Here is a 17019-nt window from a genome sequence, read left to right as displayed (position 1 = left end):
CCAGTGGGACGTGCGTCGAGGACCTCCGTAGGGAGACGCTTGAGAGGCATGTTACCAGATGCCCGAACCACCTAAGCTGGCTCCTTTCTAAGCGAAGAAGCAATGGTTCTACTAAATAAATGTAAATGGTGCATTTATATAGTGCTATAGTGTTATCCAAATCGCTTTACATAGATATACCCACACATTCATACACCAATGGCAGAGGAAACCATGCAAGGCATCCAAGGGTTCAGATTCTTGCTCAAGGACACTTCGACACTAACTCTGGTGGAGCCACGGGATCGAACCGGGAACCTTGCGGTTGCCATCCTAACGGCTATACCCCTGAGCCACTGTCGCCACTGCCACTCCCAGTTTCTCTCGCGTTACTAAACTTCTCACCCTATCTCTAAGGGAAATGCCAGCCACCCGTCTGAGAAAACTAATTTCGGCCTCTTGTAACCTTACTCTTTCGGTATGACCCACAATTCATGACCATAGGTGAGATTAACGAAGATTGCTCGCTATAGACAGAGAGCTTCGCCTAAGCTCTCTTTTAGTCACAACAGTGCCAGTACAGCGACTGCAATACACCGCCCCTGCCGTCCCGATTCTCCTTCTCCATTCTCCCCTCACCCGCGAACAAGACCCCGAGATACTTGAACTCCTTCACCCATGGGGCAATGTCTCATTCCCTACTTGGACTTCACAATCCATCGGTTTCCTATACTGAGAACCATGGCTTCAGATTTGGAGATGCTGATCCTCATCCCAGCCGCCGTACACTCGACTGCGAACCGGTCCAGTGAGAGCTGAAGGTCACCAGGACCACATCATCTGCAAAAAGCAGTACGTCTCCACCACAACAATGTATATGTGCTTCTTACAAATTGATATATATTTGGCTGCCCCATCTGAATATGTTTCGTGCAAGGAGCCCCAGAAGAGAAGATTTGTTTTAACAAAATTCCAAACTATAAAAAAATGATCAAACACTAACAATAGCCAACATATAAGATATGGATAAAGTGGTTAAAATGATCGCGATACTGCATTTACAAATTTGGACGACCCTAGAGGTGATGACCTCTGCGGTGTGAAGAGATCCCTCTCGTGTATATAGGCTGAAATGATGGGATGCTTTTCCCTGGATAACTACATGTTTGGGGGAAAATAACAAGTGAGGAGGGTAAAACAACATTTAACATCAGATCACGTCTGCACACGCATGCAGGTTTCATAGCCGTCGACTATTAAAAGTAGTCTGTGGTTTGTGATGAAACCTATGACTAATGTAACCTCAGGCCATGAAGACTCGGCTCTATCTGACTGAAGCTCTCTCTCTCTCTCTCTCTCTCTCTTTCTCTTGCCCCTCAAAAATCTACAAAGTAACTAGTAACTAAAATGTTCTAATAATTGTATTGGAGTAAAAAGTACAATATTTGTCTCTACGATGTAGTGGCGTAGAGGTAAAAGTATTGAATTTGCAAGGAAATGCAAGGAAAATATAGCTGATCTAGCGTTCCCTAAGTGTGTAGAGGCCGGGGACAGACTGGCGTTCCCAAAGTGTGTAGAGGCCGGGGACATACTAGCGTTCCCAAAGTGTGTAGAGGCCGGGGACATACAGTACTATAGCGTTCCCAAAGTGTGTAGAGGCCGGGGACATACTATAGCGTTCCCAAAGTGTGTAGAGGCCGGGGACATACTAGCGTTCCCAAAGTGTGTAGAGGCCGGGGACATACTGGCGTTCCCAAAGTGTGTAGAGGCCGGGGACATACTATAGCGTTCCCAAAGTGTGTAAACAGAGGCATCGCCAAACCATGTGTGAATGAAAACAATAAAATACTAAGAAATGTATGTGCAGTTAAAATAGAATGTGTAAACAGAGCTGTGTCACATTTCAATACATTTGCAATACAATAATTCATACAAAAACGCAACCTATATAGGTATACCTCTGGAAGATAGTGGCAATATTTCAAATGTATATTTAAAGGGAGATGCTCTGGTACGGTGCAGATAGTGCAGGCGTATACAGTTTATACACACATGGATAGCAGTGCTTGGTTTGGCGTTCCACTGGACATCATGATGCTCCTGTCACAACAGCTCACAAATCATGGTGCTGTGTTTGCACATTGCTGTAGGCTACTTCACCCAGCCAGCACACGCAGCGAGTTGTTCATTATCAGTGTCATGTTTTCAAACTCTTTGGGTGTTTGTGATATGTATGTATCTTATTGGTACAGTTAGTCAGGTAGTTATAGAAAGTGCAGCTCTCTCTCTCTCTCTCTCTCTCTCTCTCTCATAAAACCCAGAGCCTTAGATATAGACAGAGTTACGCCAACTGCGTTCACTTCATGGGGACAGTCCAATGGCGACTCTCCTACATAGACTATACGCATTGAGCATGGGGACACCCAACTGGGCCAAGTCCTGGACCGGGAAGTATAGGCAGAAATGCATTGGACTCAGGCAACAGCCCAGCTTTTATGATCTTAAATCCCTTTATTTATTTATTTTTGTACACAACATAAACATTAAAGAGACTTTAGTTGTTACTGTACAGTTGTCATGTTGCACACGTGCTTAAAAATAGCTCTTGTTTCCGCCGCCCTCGTTGAAAACAATGTATTTCCAACTGCAGCTTAGCTCAGCTCAGGCTGCACGAACAGCGCTCAAGAGCTCGGTTCCTACCCCCTCTATATCCCCTCTATATTTCCACCCCCTCTATATCGTAACAATGACTCTTTTGGCTCCGTATCACTTTTTCTGTCTGCACGTCTCTCTCCGTCTCCTTCCTCTCTCTTCAAGTCTAACTCACAAATCAACCTCATGGTTCATTCTCCATGTGTTTATAAACTGTCACGGTCACAGACTTTGCTCATCAGGGATGTTGTTTTTCTATGTTATGCTCTACTTGTTTTGATTCTATGTTTTCCGCTTATCTAGATGTTGCATTTCTATGTTGTAGTTGTTATGGTTCTATGTTCATGTATTCCCCAGGTGTTTCTCATGTGTAATCAGCCTTCCTGTGTATATTAAGTCTTGTTCCCAGACAGTCAGTCCTTGTTGGTTCATTGTTTGGTGTCACTCTGCTTTAGTTTAATTAATTAATTCATAATCTGATCTCCAGAGGTGATCATTCTATTCATGAATAAACATAGTGTACCTTAGCGATGAACAAAGTATGAGTCATTTATCAATCCGTCTGTCGTCCGTCCGTCCGTCCGTCCGTCCGTCAGTCCGTCAGTCAGGAGTGGAATATAAGTACTTATATTGTATTTACCTAAGTATTGTACTTATGTACACATTTTTATACTTTTACTTTACTCAAGTATTTCCTCCAGTCTCCACTACAATGATTAGAAAATTATACTATAGTTAACTTACTAGTTACTACATGCCTACATTTACATGTCATGTGACCCATAAAAACAAGGCTGCATGTGAACCATTTCTGTTTGGGGAAACACAGCCAATCACTGGCTGCCACTTGACAAGGGGGAGGAGCCACCAAGGTGTGATTAGGGTCAAGTATGCCTCGGGTCGTGTGTGTGTGTGTGTATGTGTGTGCGTGCGTGCACGTGAGTGTGAGTGTGAGTGCGGAGCGCTCGTTAGTGCTTTAGGCCCGGGCCTATACAGCAGCTGATGATGGAAAGGTCTAAGGTGGCAGCCCAGAACAGGCTGTCCTACATAAGCCCCTAGCAAGCTGCCCTCATCTCGTCGTCCCCTAAAAGAGCCATAGGAACCAAACGTATGGGAATTTGGGACCTTTCGCATCCATTTTGGTTCCATTTCTGCACACTCAGAGTTACAGACCTTCAGGGCAAAAATGTCAACGTTGAATTTGTGTAAAAAAAAACACAAAAAAAAAAAAACATTACAGAGACAAATAGGATATCCCAAGCTTTCCATATAGATGTAATACAATCAGATTGGACTTCTCTGTCTGTCTCACAAACAGGGCTCTCAATGGAGGGAATCTACAATCTTCTAGAGCAGCTATTTTATAGTATAATAGTACTATAGTATAGTTTGTTGATTAAAAGGTTCTTGTAAGCCCTTACATTGTCACTTTACTGTCATCTGGGGACCCCTCAAATTAGGATTGTGGTCTCAAAAATAAACAAACTAACTGTCTCCCCGATATTGTCGGGGAGGTGGCTCTGTATAGTTTACGATAGTCAGTCATGCATATTTGATACAGTCTGTTTACTGGCGACATTTTAACTAACTAGAGCGGTGCCCGTTGGAGCCTCTACAGTGGTGACCGTTGGGCACTGACCTACTTGGAAATGAACACCCCACCCAGATATTATGTCTGTGTCCTTTTTATGCTCATTATGAGTTATTTGTCCGACATGCCCAAATATGGAGTCTATGCAGACGTCAGAATGATGTCAGAACAGGCCAGCTCCATATAACAGGGGCCCTGTCCAGTGCGGCCTTCATCAGGCTATCTTTAGCCATAAAGATAGCCTGATGAAGGCCGCATATAGGCCGACACGTTGCTATGTTTCCCTCTTAAAGTCTTTTCACTGCATTTGAAGACAGTGTGCGGGTGTTTGTTCTTTTTCAGGGCTGTTTGTTTGGTATATAGGCTTATCCATCTTTTATTCCAACTAAAAAAACAGGGAAAACCAAAACAAAGCGATGCCGAAAAACCGCAATCACCTTAACCGGAACCAGTAGTTAGGTTGGTTCAAATCTGCTGCCGAGCCAATAAAAAAAAAGCTATAGGAAAGTGGAACATGCCACCTTCTGCAGGCCTGGGACTGTACTGTTATAGACAGAGCATCGATTGTACTGTCCATTAGTCTCTATCTCGCACACCCTCTCCTCTCTCTCTCTCTCTCTCTGACTCGCTGTCTGTCTCGGTGTCTCTTTTTCAGTCTCTCACACTCTCTGTCACTCTCACACATACACATTCACTCTGACTCTGACTCTCTCGCTGTCTCTCTCTCTCACACTGCAGTCTGTCTCTGTCAGTCTCTCTCTTTGTATACTTGACCTTGGCGTGTCCTTGTCTGTACATCCAATCGGCCTCAACACTGACAACAGTGTTGTTTACGTGGGGGGCTCTCTCTTTGTTTACGCAGCCATGCGCCCTGACGTCAGAGCAGAGACGGCCCTTCCTCCCGGGGGGAAAAAGACATATAAATCCATGAGACCTGAGAAGACAACGGGGCTAGTAGAAAACCCGCAGGGAGAGACCGGCCCGAAGTGTTTTGGTATCATGACACCGAGAGACGCGATGGGAAGACAGAGTTTGACCACTGACTGACCCTCTCTGAGGACACAACAGTGTTAAATGGAGCTTTCAACAGTTGTTGGGCCCTGGCCCACATGTTGGGCATCACTGGTTTATATGTTGTTGAAGAATTGCTGTTGTTTACCAGTGACACTTTTGTGTGAAATGGTATGAGTTAGACATGGAACATTGAGTCAACAGGGTCAACAGACAGACAGACAGACAGACAGATACACAGACAGACAGACAGACAGACAGACAGACAGACAGACAGGCAGGCAGGCAGGCAGGCAGGCAGGCAGGCAGGCAGGCAGGCAGGCAGGCAGGCAGGCAGGCAGGCAGGCAGGCAGGCAGGCAGGCAGGCAGACAGACAGACAGACAGACAGCTGTCATTGATTCCCTGATTTATGACTCGAAGAAAGACTTCTATGTATAGAATGTGTAACCAAATAACTTTGTGTCAGTAATGCCTAATTTATGCGTTTTGTTATACGATGCTGTGTCACGCACAAAATGTATGATCTACAAGTCCTTAAACGGGTCGCATCCGCAATGTGTAGATCGGCTGTGTTGCTACAGAATCTGCCTTTTTAGTCGGTTGACTTTCAGCCAAAACAGCACAAAATCTATGAGGAAAATAAACTTTGAACTAAAAAAAATATTATTATTATTAAACATATTAATTTAGGCGTCCTCCGTGGCATGAAAAGGTTTTGACAAGCGCTGGCATGAATAATGTGGCATCTAAAGTTTCTTTCTACGCCTTATTTTCTCCAGGGGATGTTAGTCATGCAGCTTAATTGGCACACATTCACACCTGAGAGCTGCTCGGTCTGCACATGTGCCCACACCGTCTAGTAGTGTTTCATTGTTGTGTGTCTGCCAGTGGCGGAAAGTAACTAAATACAGTTACTCAAGTACTGTAGCCTACTTTGAGGTCCTTTTTTTAAACTTAATCGGGGAGCTAGACTATTTGACATTCAATGCTCTTTTTCCCTGCACAAATGAGGTCGTCTTATAATCATAGTCGTCTTATATTCGGCACAATACGGTACTTTGAAAACGGCAGATCTACAAGCTCACAACAAGGCCCACTTATCAAAGATTTGAGTCAGTATAGCAGTGAAATGTGTGTGTTTTAACAAAATGCATGTGTGTGTGCAAAGGTTTCACACCGATCAGACATATAGGCTATACAAACTCACACACAACATGCACGGGCGTACGTACGGACGGGCGGGCGGACACACAGACAGGAGCGGAAACATAATAGTATCCGGCCTTTGGAGGGATTGACATATTATTCAGAAGTATACAGGGGTACAGTATACGTCAACACAGTTGCTGCATGGTGACAGGAGCATAAAGCACTATACTCGAAAGCTATACTGAAGCAGCCTTTTTCCTCTCCCGTGTCATGTGAGGTCACACGTTCAGCTCAACCGTTGCAACACGAGCGAGTCTGCAGGCGGCACTTGTTGAAAGTATATTAACGATTGAACTTAAAGTCTAGGCTGCATGAAGCAAACGGCTCTAATGCCGTTACGTCATTAATTAACTAACTAGGCCGTTGGTGTATAGGCCAAGCGTTTCTCCACTCCACTCCATTTTTTTTAAAATTTTCAATAGGCCTACTTTTACTTCTACTCCACTATACATCTCAGGGACAAATATAGTATAGTATTTTACTATAGTATAATATAAATAATAGTATTTTTTACTGCGCTATTTGAAAATTATTATTGCAAACATGCATTAACCACTTCAGCCCTATGCATACTTATGCCTTATTTGAAAATAGCCGATCTGCGAACTTGTATTTTCAAGGTGTTTGTATATTATTTACATGGAAACTTGTGAAATCATACATTCTGAAGAATATTTTCACGCGAATACTTTTGTACTTTTATGCAATGCACCCTCAACAGGGCACAAACCAGTGTCCTATACTTAAAATATACGGGTAAATGCAGAGGGTTGTGTCACACAGGGCATCGGACGTAAAACCTTAAACCTAAGCCAATGGAAGTTGTAAGACACAGTGGTGATGTGTGCTATGGTTGTGACAGAGGAGTTCAATGTGTAAGTGGGTCTGCATCAAGGACTTTAAGTACTTATAGGGTCAACATTTCAGAGCAATGGAGAGCGTGGAAAAAAGTCAAGAAATGAGTGCAAGCAGGTTGGGTGGAGAAAAGTGTCAGGTGTGATGTGTGATAGGAAGGTGCAAGACGGTGGTGAGACCAGCTATGTTGTATGGTTTAGAGAGACAGTCGCACTGAGGAAAAGACAGGAAGCAGGGCTGGAGGTATAGCAGAGACTAAAATGTTGAGGTTCCTTCTGGGAGTATAACAAAGATGGATGGATCTATAGGATCAGGAACGAGTACATCAGAGGGACAGCGCGTGTCTTTGGGAGATAAAGCCAGAGAGGCCAGACTGAGATGGTGTGGATACATGATACAGAAGAGGGATAGTGACTATATATTGCCATGGTAGAAGGATGTTTAGGTTGGATAACTGCCAGGCAGGAGGCCTGTAGAGAGAAAGACCAATACAGAGAAGATGTATGGATGTAGTGAAAGAGGACGTGAAGGTCAGATTCACACGGAGTACGTTTGATTCAATCTGCTCTCGAATACACGCACACGCACGCGCGCACACACACACACACACACACACACACACACACACAGTCACACACACACACACACACACACACACACACTTCCGCACCCGATTACAATTCATTCAACTGTATTCAATGCTTTCACATTGCATCGATCCGTATCCAGGGTACACCGGTCCCGAGATTATACCTCCCTGTGGCTCCGGGAATGGTTGGGAGATCCGCTCCCGGTGAACAGTACGCAGCATTCATACTATATATATACCACAACATCTACCAAGGAGTGCGCATCCGGGACCGTAGTGTGAATTTGCCCTTCCGAAGTTAGTCGGTGTTGGAGAGAAGAGGAGGCAGAGGACATGGGGTGAGACGGAGGCAGATGATTCGCTGTGGCGATCGACCCCTGAAGGGAAAAGCGGAAAAGGGATAAAGAAGACTTTTGTATACTTTTGCGCAATTCAATTTTGAACTGACTATACATTCCAAGTGCTTTAACCCATTCTGACCGGGAATGAATTTTGGTGTTAGCATCATGTTATGCTTTAGCTATTGAAAAATAGCAGATCTACAAGCTCATAGCGCGCCACCGAGTGGCGCGCTACGAGCTTGTAGGTCTGCTATTTTTGAAAAATCGAAGAGCGACTGACATTTTTAGAATCTGATCTCAGGTCAGAATGGGTTCATCAGACCAGTGTGTGTCCAGTGGAAACCTCGTACGAAATCTGATCTCAGGTCAGAATGGGTTAAGGGCGGGGGCGGGTCCCCGGGTGTTTGGGGCGTCAAGGCCATGAAAAGAGTGAGAACCACACAGCTCTATAATCACCTATGGTATGTTGTTGTCACCCTCCCGCGGCCCGCTAGGCCCGCTATACTGGTGGAGGGGAGTGGAATTCCGGCATGCAAGGGAGGGAGTGAACGTTTCTGCTTAAAAAAAAACACTTCTTCTGCTCAGCCGCAGAAGGAATCACCCCGTCTAGGAGCAAAACAACATCCCTCTTATACAGTATCAGCAGCACGCCCCACGACCAAACAGTCTGATCCTATTACAGTACATCTCTCTCCCTCCGTGAAAACAAGTGGGAGAGGAACTCCCACACTCCCACACATGACGAGGGCTTGTTTTCCCACATCAGACACATCGGTGTGTGTGTGTGTGTGTGTGTGTGTGTGTGTGTGTGTGTGTGTGTGTGTGTGTGTGTGTGTGTGTGTGTGTGTGTGTGTGTGTGTGTGTGTGTGTGTGTGTGTGTGTGTGTGTGTGTGTGTGTGTGTGTGTGTGTGTGTGTGTGACTGTGTGACTGTGTGACTGTGTGCGTGCAAGACACTGTAGAGCAGTGGTTCTCAAACCAATTGAAAACATGCAGTGCCGTCACTGCCATGTGATGGTGATACTATTTACGATACGATTTGTATTGTTAGATTAGATTTAGTACAGAATGATACTTTCTCTCACTTCTAGCCGGTGCAATAACAGTGAAATGAATCACTTTCAACCTGGCGTCTCATCTGTTGGCTGGCCTAGCCTATATCACAAGATCTATACGCTCACAATGTGCTGCAGTGTGTCACATATGTGAGCTTGTAGATTTGCTATATTTTTGCTATTTTCGATTAAGTATAAAATAGGTCTTAAAGGACGATTTCATCCAGTTTCAACATATCTTCATATATGAATTGATAAAAAGGTACAATGTTTTTCTACTACAGGTCTGTGTCTCATAGGAGAGCTGGACACTTCAGAAACCCATGTAGCAGTGGCATCATCGTTTGACAGATTTCTTTTTTTATTAGTTTTTTTTTCTTTTTCGTTGTTTTGTATTTATTATTATTATTATTATTATTATCATCATCATCAACGTGAGAACAATGGCTTTCAGCATGCTAACTTTCCAGGAATAGAAAGCGTGCCGTTTCTATTAGCTGGGATTCCCCATCGATGATGCACCGGTAGACAGGTTTCTGAACTGTCCACAGCCATCCTCTGAGACACAGAATTAGGCCTCACTCACACCTAGGCCTGACTCACACTTTTCGATCTAGCGTACAACATTGATGCATGCTAGATGTATATATGAGACTTGTTTACTGATGCAAGCTCCCAATGCATTTCCAATGGAAGTCACACATGGTTTGACACAACATTTTTGTTGTACGGCTTTCGCCTGTGTTTCGACTGCCCCCCTCCCCCTCATAGGCTACAACAAAAATGTTGTGTCAAACCATGTGACTCTCATTGGAAATGCATTGCGAGCTTGCATCAGTAAACAAGTCTCATGCATCAGCTATACATCAATCTGTTGTGAAGGTGTGAGTCCTACATCCGGTTCACGGCTCGGGTTCCGGTGGACATGAGAAATAAGGTTTCAGTGAAGTATTACTTCATTAATACCTGGCAGTGAATGTTAATTCTCAAAAAACATTCACAAAAAAAAAGTTTTTCCTGAATTAAAAACAAATTCAATTATTTCAAAAAGAAAAGTAGTGAAAATAGCCGATCTACAAGCTCATGTCAGCATTGTGAGCTGCTATTTTCACTAGTTTGCAGGTCCCGGGGAGACATCAAATTTCTCTTTGGGTCACAGCAAATGGCAAAAGGCTAAAAGGTTTGGAAACATCTGGACTAGAGGGCGATGTGCTCGTCTGGCTATTTGTGATCGTGATGGCGGGACAACGGCCTGATCAAAAGTACATTTCTGTTCATTCCACACGTTTCAATAACAACATCATTCACATTCAGGATACATGACACCCCGGCACACTACACAGCGTTGCCATGTCCGCTTATTCTAAGCAAACTTGGGCTTGCGTTTCTGTGAAGTGACTCGTGAATATTGCTGGTTGTGGGTTTTGTTTTTTTTGGGGATTATTTCTAAAGCATAGTTGCTTATTTGGGCTTGCTTCATGATGAATGTTTAAACCAGTGGTTGCCCAACATTGTCATGTCAAGGACCTTCCCTGTACCCAAATCTGAAAACCTTTTGTGCCAGTGACCCCATTTGTGTTGCATGTTTCTTAAAAGATTCATAACTTTTTTCAAGATTTGTTGCAGATCTACAAGCTCGTGGATCGGCTATTTTCACATAGCCGATGGACAATGGTTTAAAGTGCTCATAATTTGATGCTTCTTTTGGCCTGGTTTTCATAGACCCGGTTGCTTGTGACTCCCGCAACAACCTGGCAACGCTGACATATACAGTAACAGCCCCTCCCGCCTTGCTTTTTCCTAGAAGGAGCAGTGAGTGAATACCCGCCTCGGGGCGTTTAGACGTCTCCCGCTTGTTTTCGTGGGACATAGTGTTCTGTTTTTGCACGTTTCTTTTTTTTCCCCTTCTTTTTCTCTTTTCCAAAAATGAACTGGTGTCACGTCAGCCTCAGCTTACGCTGACGTTGTTTTGATGTGTTCTAGCCTGAGAGAGAACCAAGAGCATGAGTGCTTTCTATACTTTCTTTTCCTTAATTCCCTGAAAATACATTCCTCAAGTCAGCGCCCCTTTTATGTTTGTCACTCTGTCTGTCTGTCTGTCAGCCAGCCAGCCAGCCAGCCAGCCAGCCAGCCAGCCAGCCAGCCTGTCTGTCTGTCTGTCTGTCTGTCTGTCTGTCTGCGTGCGTGCATGCGCGCGTGTGTGCATGTGCGTGCGTGTACGTGTGTGAGTAAGGGGTGGTGGGGGTGGTCTTTAGTTAGCAGTCTCTCTCCAGACCTAGCTGGCTCTGAGCCAGAGCTCTCTGCATGAAATAACACGGCCACGTGCGTGGCCCGGCCGCCCGCGTGCGGCCCGGCCCCGAGCCGAGGTGGGGAGGGGACGGGAAGTAACTGCCGTATGTGGTTTACGCATTTAGCACACACTGAATGTATGTGAACTATTTGACTAGTCTGCTGCACACACACACACACGCAGTCATGCACGCACGCACGCGCACACACACACACACCAAAAGCAAGGCTTTTGCACACCTACAAGTGACAGGTATGTAGGAGAAGGACAACCAAGTGCCCGACGTCATGCAAAAGAAGAAACACCCGCACATTGTCTTCAAATGCAGTGCAAATGTTTAATAGGGAACCAGCAACGTTTCGGCCTTCATACGGCCTTCATCAGGCTAAAAGATAACTTGATGAAGGCCGTATAGGCCGAAACGTTGCGGGAATATTAGTAAAAAATAGCAGGTCTGCAAGCTCACGACGTGCCAGACTTGTAACACAACCAACGTTGTGAGCTTGCAGATATTAGCGAAGACATTTTGCGTGGACTGAAAAAAGCGGTCCATATACAGAGCCAACTTAGGTCCAGTTTACTAAGTCTAAACTAGAGGGTTTAAGTATAGCATTAACTGGATGCACGGATGCATGCAGGGAAAAGCGGCGCTTAACCACTTGACAAATGACACTGTGGTATATTGAAAAAGGAGTGGTCGTTTTCTTCGAGTCACCTCCCACTATCCCCCCACGGCGGGAGGCTCCCGCTCACCCAAGCGCGCTCGGCAGTGCCTCAGGTCACCTGCAGACAGCGCGTCTCCGGCAGGTGAAAACTGACTGGTTTTCCAATCATACGGTATAGACATATACAGTATATCATATAGCTATATTTGTGTCCCGGGTATAGCACAGTCGGTATAGAGCTCTCACCGTTGGACCAAAAGGTCATGAGCTCGATCCTGCCAACTCAACGTATGAGTAGCACGGCTTGGGTCGTGCGGTAAGTACTGGACCAGGGAGCTGATGGTGGGGGGGTGGCGCCCGGCCTCAGCAATAATCCATCTCCCAGCGGTCTAGTGCATTGTGATAATTATAAATGTATGTTAGTAGACTATTTCACTATTCCTGACAATCTCTTCACTGAAAATATGCAGAAACGCCTATACTATTGAGTCGCAAAAAATTACTTCCTGGCCTTGACAGCCCACACATCCAAACAGAAAGGTTTCTGATTGCATTAAATGACGTCAAACTCACTTTTCCACTCGATTTGCCACTCACTGCATGTGCGTACCCTCTAGGTATATGCTAGGGTTTATTTGTGGCACTTATAGATTATCACTTTGTCGTAACGCGTATAGTGAGTCGATCTGCAAGTTTTGGCTTTATGTTCTCCCCAGAATATGGATGCTGGGGTTATAAAGTGGTTGATTTATGTACAACTTGATGACACTCTGCATGCATACGACACAATACACCAAGCAACACACTATGGAATGCAACATTAGCGCAACATATTGTGAAATCCCATAATTACAGCCTGTTCAATATCATCATCAGTGTTTGTGGAAAATCTCATAAAGCGCGCAGCTGTGTTCCATGGCGGCGACGGCTCTCCTTTAATTGGACCGTTTATGATATTTGTTCAAATTAATTCATTGTTTCAGTGTGACGTTGTGAGTGGTGAGCGGTTCTCTGTTGTCTGCTCAAAGAGCCACAAACAATAAGCCTCTCAGAGATGTAAAACAATGGGACACAGATAAAGACGGAACAACGCAGAACAACAAAGTGACAAAATAACAAAGCAACAACACCAACCAAAGTCCTAAAGGGTAATGAAACCCTTTGTTGATCCAGTTCAGGTTAAAAACTTCAGCATATTATTAAAAACATGAACAACATAAGACACATAAGAAAAATAACTGCAGCTAATTAAATGTACATTGGATTTATTTAGGTCGTTGGATTTTCGATAGGTGTGACCATAGATAGAAAAACAAATAGAGGCCTCATTGGCCACTGCAGTTCGTTGAAGCAATGTGTGTCCAGCATAAGGAGGAAGTCGAGGGTGGAAGGTCGTTTAATACCACTCAAGCAATCTGAGAATCCCATCGGGGCAAATAACTACCACTCAAGTGACTACAGGCCAATCACAGCGTGTCTTTTCCGAGAACCTATCAATTCTTTATTGGAATGAAAAGACAAACATTTAAATTGCCTGTGTCTGATTGGCGCACGCGGAGGCTTGGCAAGCTTCTGCTATGCTTCCACAAAAGCCTGCCTATCCTCTCGAGATACACATGCCCCAGAGCCAAAGGAGGCGTCTACCTTTTTATGTCTATGGCGGGGTGTGACAATCAATCTGCATTGACAATACTGTTGACTGCATGTGTATGCTTGCACATTGACACAGCCGTGTCTGCGGACAGACACACTTATATACATCTCAAGTCCAGTCCACACCAATGATTTTGAGGTTGTAGTGTGCAGTTTAAGGGATTATGTTGCAAGTGCATGGTTGAAAGTGCAAAATCAGATGTGACTGACAGAACTGGACTTAACAAAGCCATGATTAGCTGCAGCTGTGTTGCTTTCTGCCGTCCCATGTTGTCATCTGAACCGGAAAACAGGCCTATTAGGGCTCCACCACCTTGTAACAAACTATAAACATCTAGAATGAATACATAAAAGATGTATTAAATGAATGAGCTATGGACTAAAACACATCCAATGTTGTCTTTGAATGCTGTCGTGTTGATTTGACCTCAGGGCATATATTTGGGGTGTCATTTTAGAGCAGGGAGAGGAACACATCGCACACACGCTGCTCTGTCGGACAGCTTGTCCACGGTACAGTTGTACCCCTCTAAAATTACACACGGTTCCACGAAACACACGGGGGGCGAGGGTCAGGTGGCCCGGTTTGAGAGTGGGGCTGTGGGGCTCGGTTGCTGCAGGTATCCCCATCAGCCAGGCTCAATCTCCCACAAAGGAGAAACCCTGGAAGTGTATGTCAGTGGTTCTAAACATTTTCATATCTCAAGGACTCACAAATTGATATATATGTATTTGGCCACACGGACCCCCACTTGAAAAGGTTTTGTGCCTGGGGGACCTCCATATAGTTAGGTCAAGTTAGCTTAAGTTGTGGCAAATCTGCAAAAGAAATGCTTACCACTAGCTTTCTTCACAGATGTGTTCATAAAGGTGTCTACTATCACAGAACAATGTGTTCCAACCCAACTCCCTTGGGAAACTTTGTGATGCTGAATCCATTCCAAGCATGAGTTTTGCATGAAAATACTCCTTAGGCTAAATTCAGCAATATAGCCCAAATGTGCTGACCTCATCACATTTGTGATGACGGCTATGGGCATTTTTAGGCAAAGGAGTGTTTTTTGTGCAAAACTAATGCTTGCAATGGATTCAGAATCTTGAAAGCCCCCTAGTTTGACATGTCACATGCTACTTAAAGTATAATGACATTTGGGTTACCTAACTAATAAGAGAAAATGTGTGTAATTTTCAAATTCTATCAAATAGAAGGTCTACAAGCTGGAGACGAGGGGTCTCCAGCTTGTAGACCTTCTATTTCCAGGGACCCCTGGAGGTCCCTGGACCCTGAGAATCTCTGGTCTGATAAAAAACCAGCTGTGTCAGGTTGTCAATCAAAAGTGTCAACAGGTGGGGATGAAAGGTCATACTTGTCAATGGTAGTCAGGTTTCGGAACTGTCCACAGCCCTCCTCTGAGACGCGGGGTGACTCGACACAAATAGTGCCATCTTATCGTTAAATTCATTAGTGAGGACCAACTGTATGAAGATAAGGTTGAAAATGGGTGATGTGCTGCTCCTTTATGTAAAAGTACCAATACCGTAATATAGAAATACTCGGTTACAAGTAAAATGCATGTATTCAAAATTGGACTTTGGTGAAAGTACAAAAGTAAACGTACTGTATGAATGTCCCATTTCACACCGTTTTTCCAAATCTTTCAAAATGTTTGTTATTTTCAATAATAATAGCAGATCTAAAAGCTCAAAGCAGTGTCTCATCGCATTGCACTGTGAGCTTGTAAATCAGCTATTTTCAAATAACCAAAGTATAAAAAAGGACCATAGTGTAGTATTGTATAAAATAGGACCATAGTATAGTATAGTATAGTATAGTATAGTATAGTATAGTATAGTATAGTATAGTAACTAAAGTTAAATAATACATCCTCTGAGATGTAGAGGAGCAAGTTTAAAGAAGAAAAAAGGGAAAACTCCAAGTTAATGTACCTCAAAGTTGTGCTAAAGTACAGTAGAGTGAATGTACCGTACTTAGTTACGGTACTTTCGGTACCAATGGAGAGCCAGAGGAGCTGTGCCTGCGAGCGTGGTGTTTCCCTGGGGAATGTAAACACCAGCGCTGGAGGAGGAAACGGAAATCTCATAACATCCAGAGGAATTATGAAGCTATTATGAGTGGAATTATGAAGCACTTTATTATTCCCCAAAAAACATCAGCTAAGCTCTTGCTCTTGGCCTGGCCTCTCTCTTCCACAGCTGTACAGCATGATGTGACGTCAAGTCAAATACCTGCCATGTTTTTGGAACTAGAACAACTCTACTGCAGTGGTTCTCCTCTGAACTGTTTCAATTTCACTCTATAACTGTTAGAGCTAGTGTACAAATATAACTAAATGGTTCAATTTGTACACTAGTAAGTCAGAGTCACAGACTGATAAGGCTCGAATGAGATCGAAATGTTGACGAGCAATACCACTTGCTTTTTCCAGCATCACATGTGTGCAGACTGCCATAATACCCAAATGACTGCTATAAACATATAGCCAATCTACAAGCTGTCTGTCCCGTCATGATGTGTCATCTGTTTTTTCTCCTCCGTGGGTTGACCAATCAACCTACATTTGCACATGGGCCATTTTGACCATTGGAATATGAAGTGAAGGGAGTGAGGAAGCATACTAATACTATACCCAAATTGTTGCTGTTTATTTGCATGACAGAGAGCAGTGCCAAGGTTAATCGATCAGCAGGTGTTGCCAATTGTCTAATTGTTTACCTTTTCCCAAATTTAAGCTGTTTATTAGCATTTTTTTGCCATGAATCTGTAGTGCAGTCTCAAGTCTCAGTCTCATCCCATCATTATAGAGAAATGTAACAGTCCTACCCAGTCAAACGCAGCTAGTCTCACATGGTCAGAACCTGCACTGATAACATCCAGCAACAAAGTGAAGTCAACATGTCCATGTTTTGACAGAGAGAAGTCAGTAATGCTCTAGCTGGGCTGGAATGGAAGTTTTTATGTGTGATGGTTGGGGGTCAGATATTGATGATGTAATCGTCTGCATGGTTACACTGAGACTAGATAAGAATGTGTTGAAAATTAACTTGTGTTGTGCTGATAAACACAGGAGAGCACAAAGTGACAGGTGGATGGATCACAAAATAAATATAT

This window comes from Protomyctophum bolini (genome assembly GCF_963924005.1).
Source record: "Protomyctophum bolini genome assembly, chromosome: 8".
NCBI lineage: Eukaryota > Metazoa > Chordata > Actinopteri > Myctophiformes > Myctophidae > Protomyctophum > Protomyctophum bolini.
The sequence above is the reverse complement of the archived record's forward strand: the minus strand, read 5'-3'. Positions refer to the sequence as shown.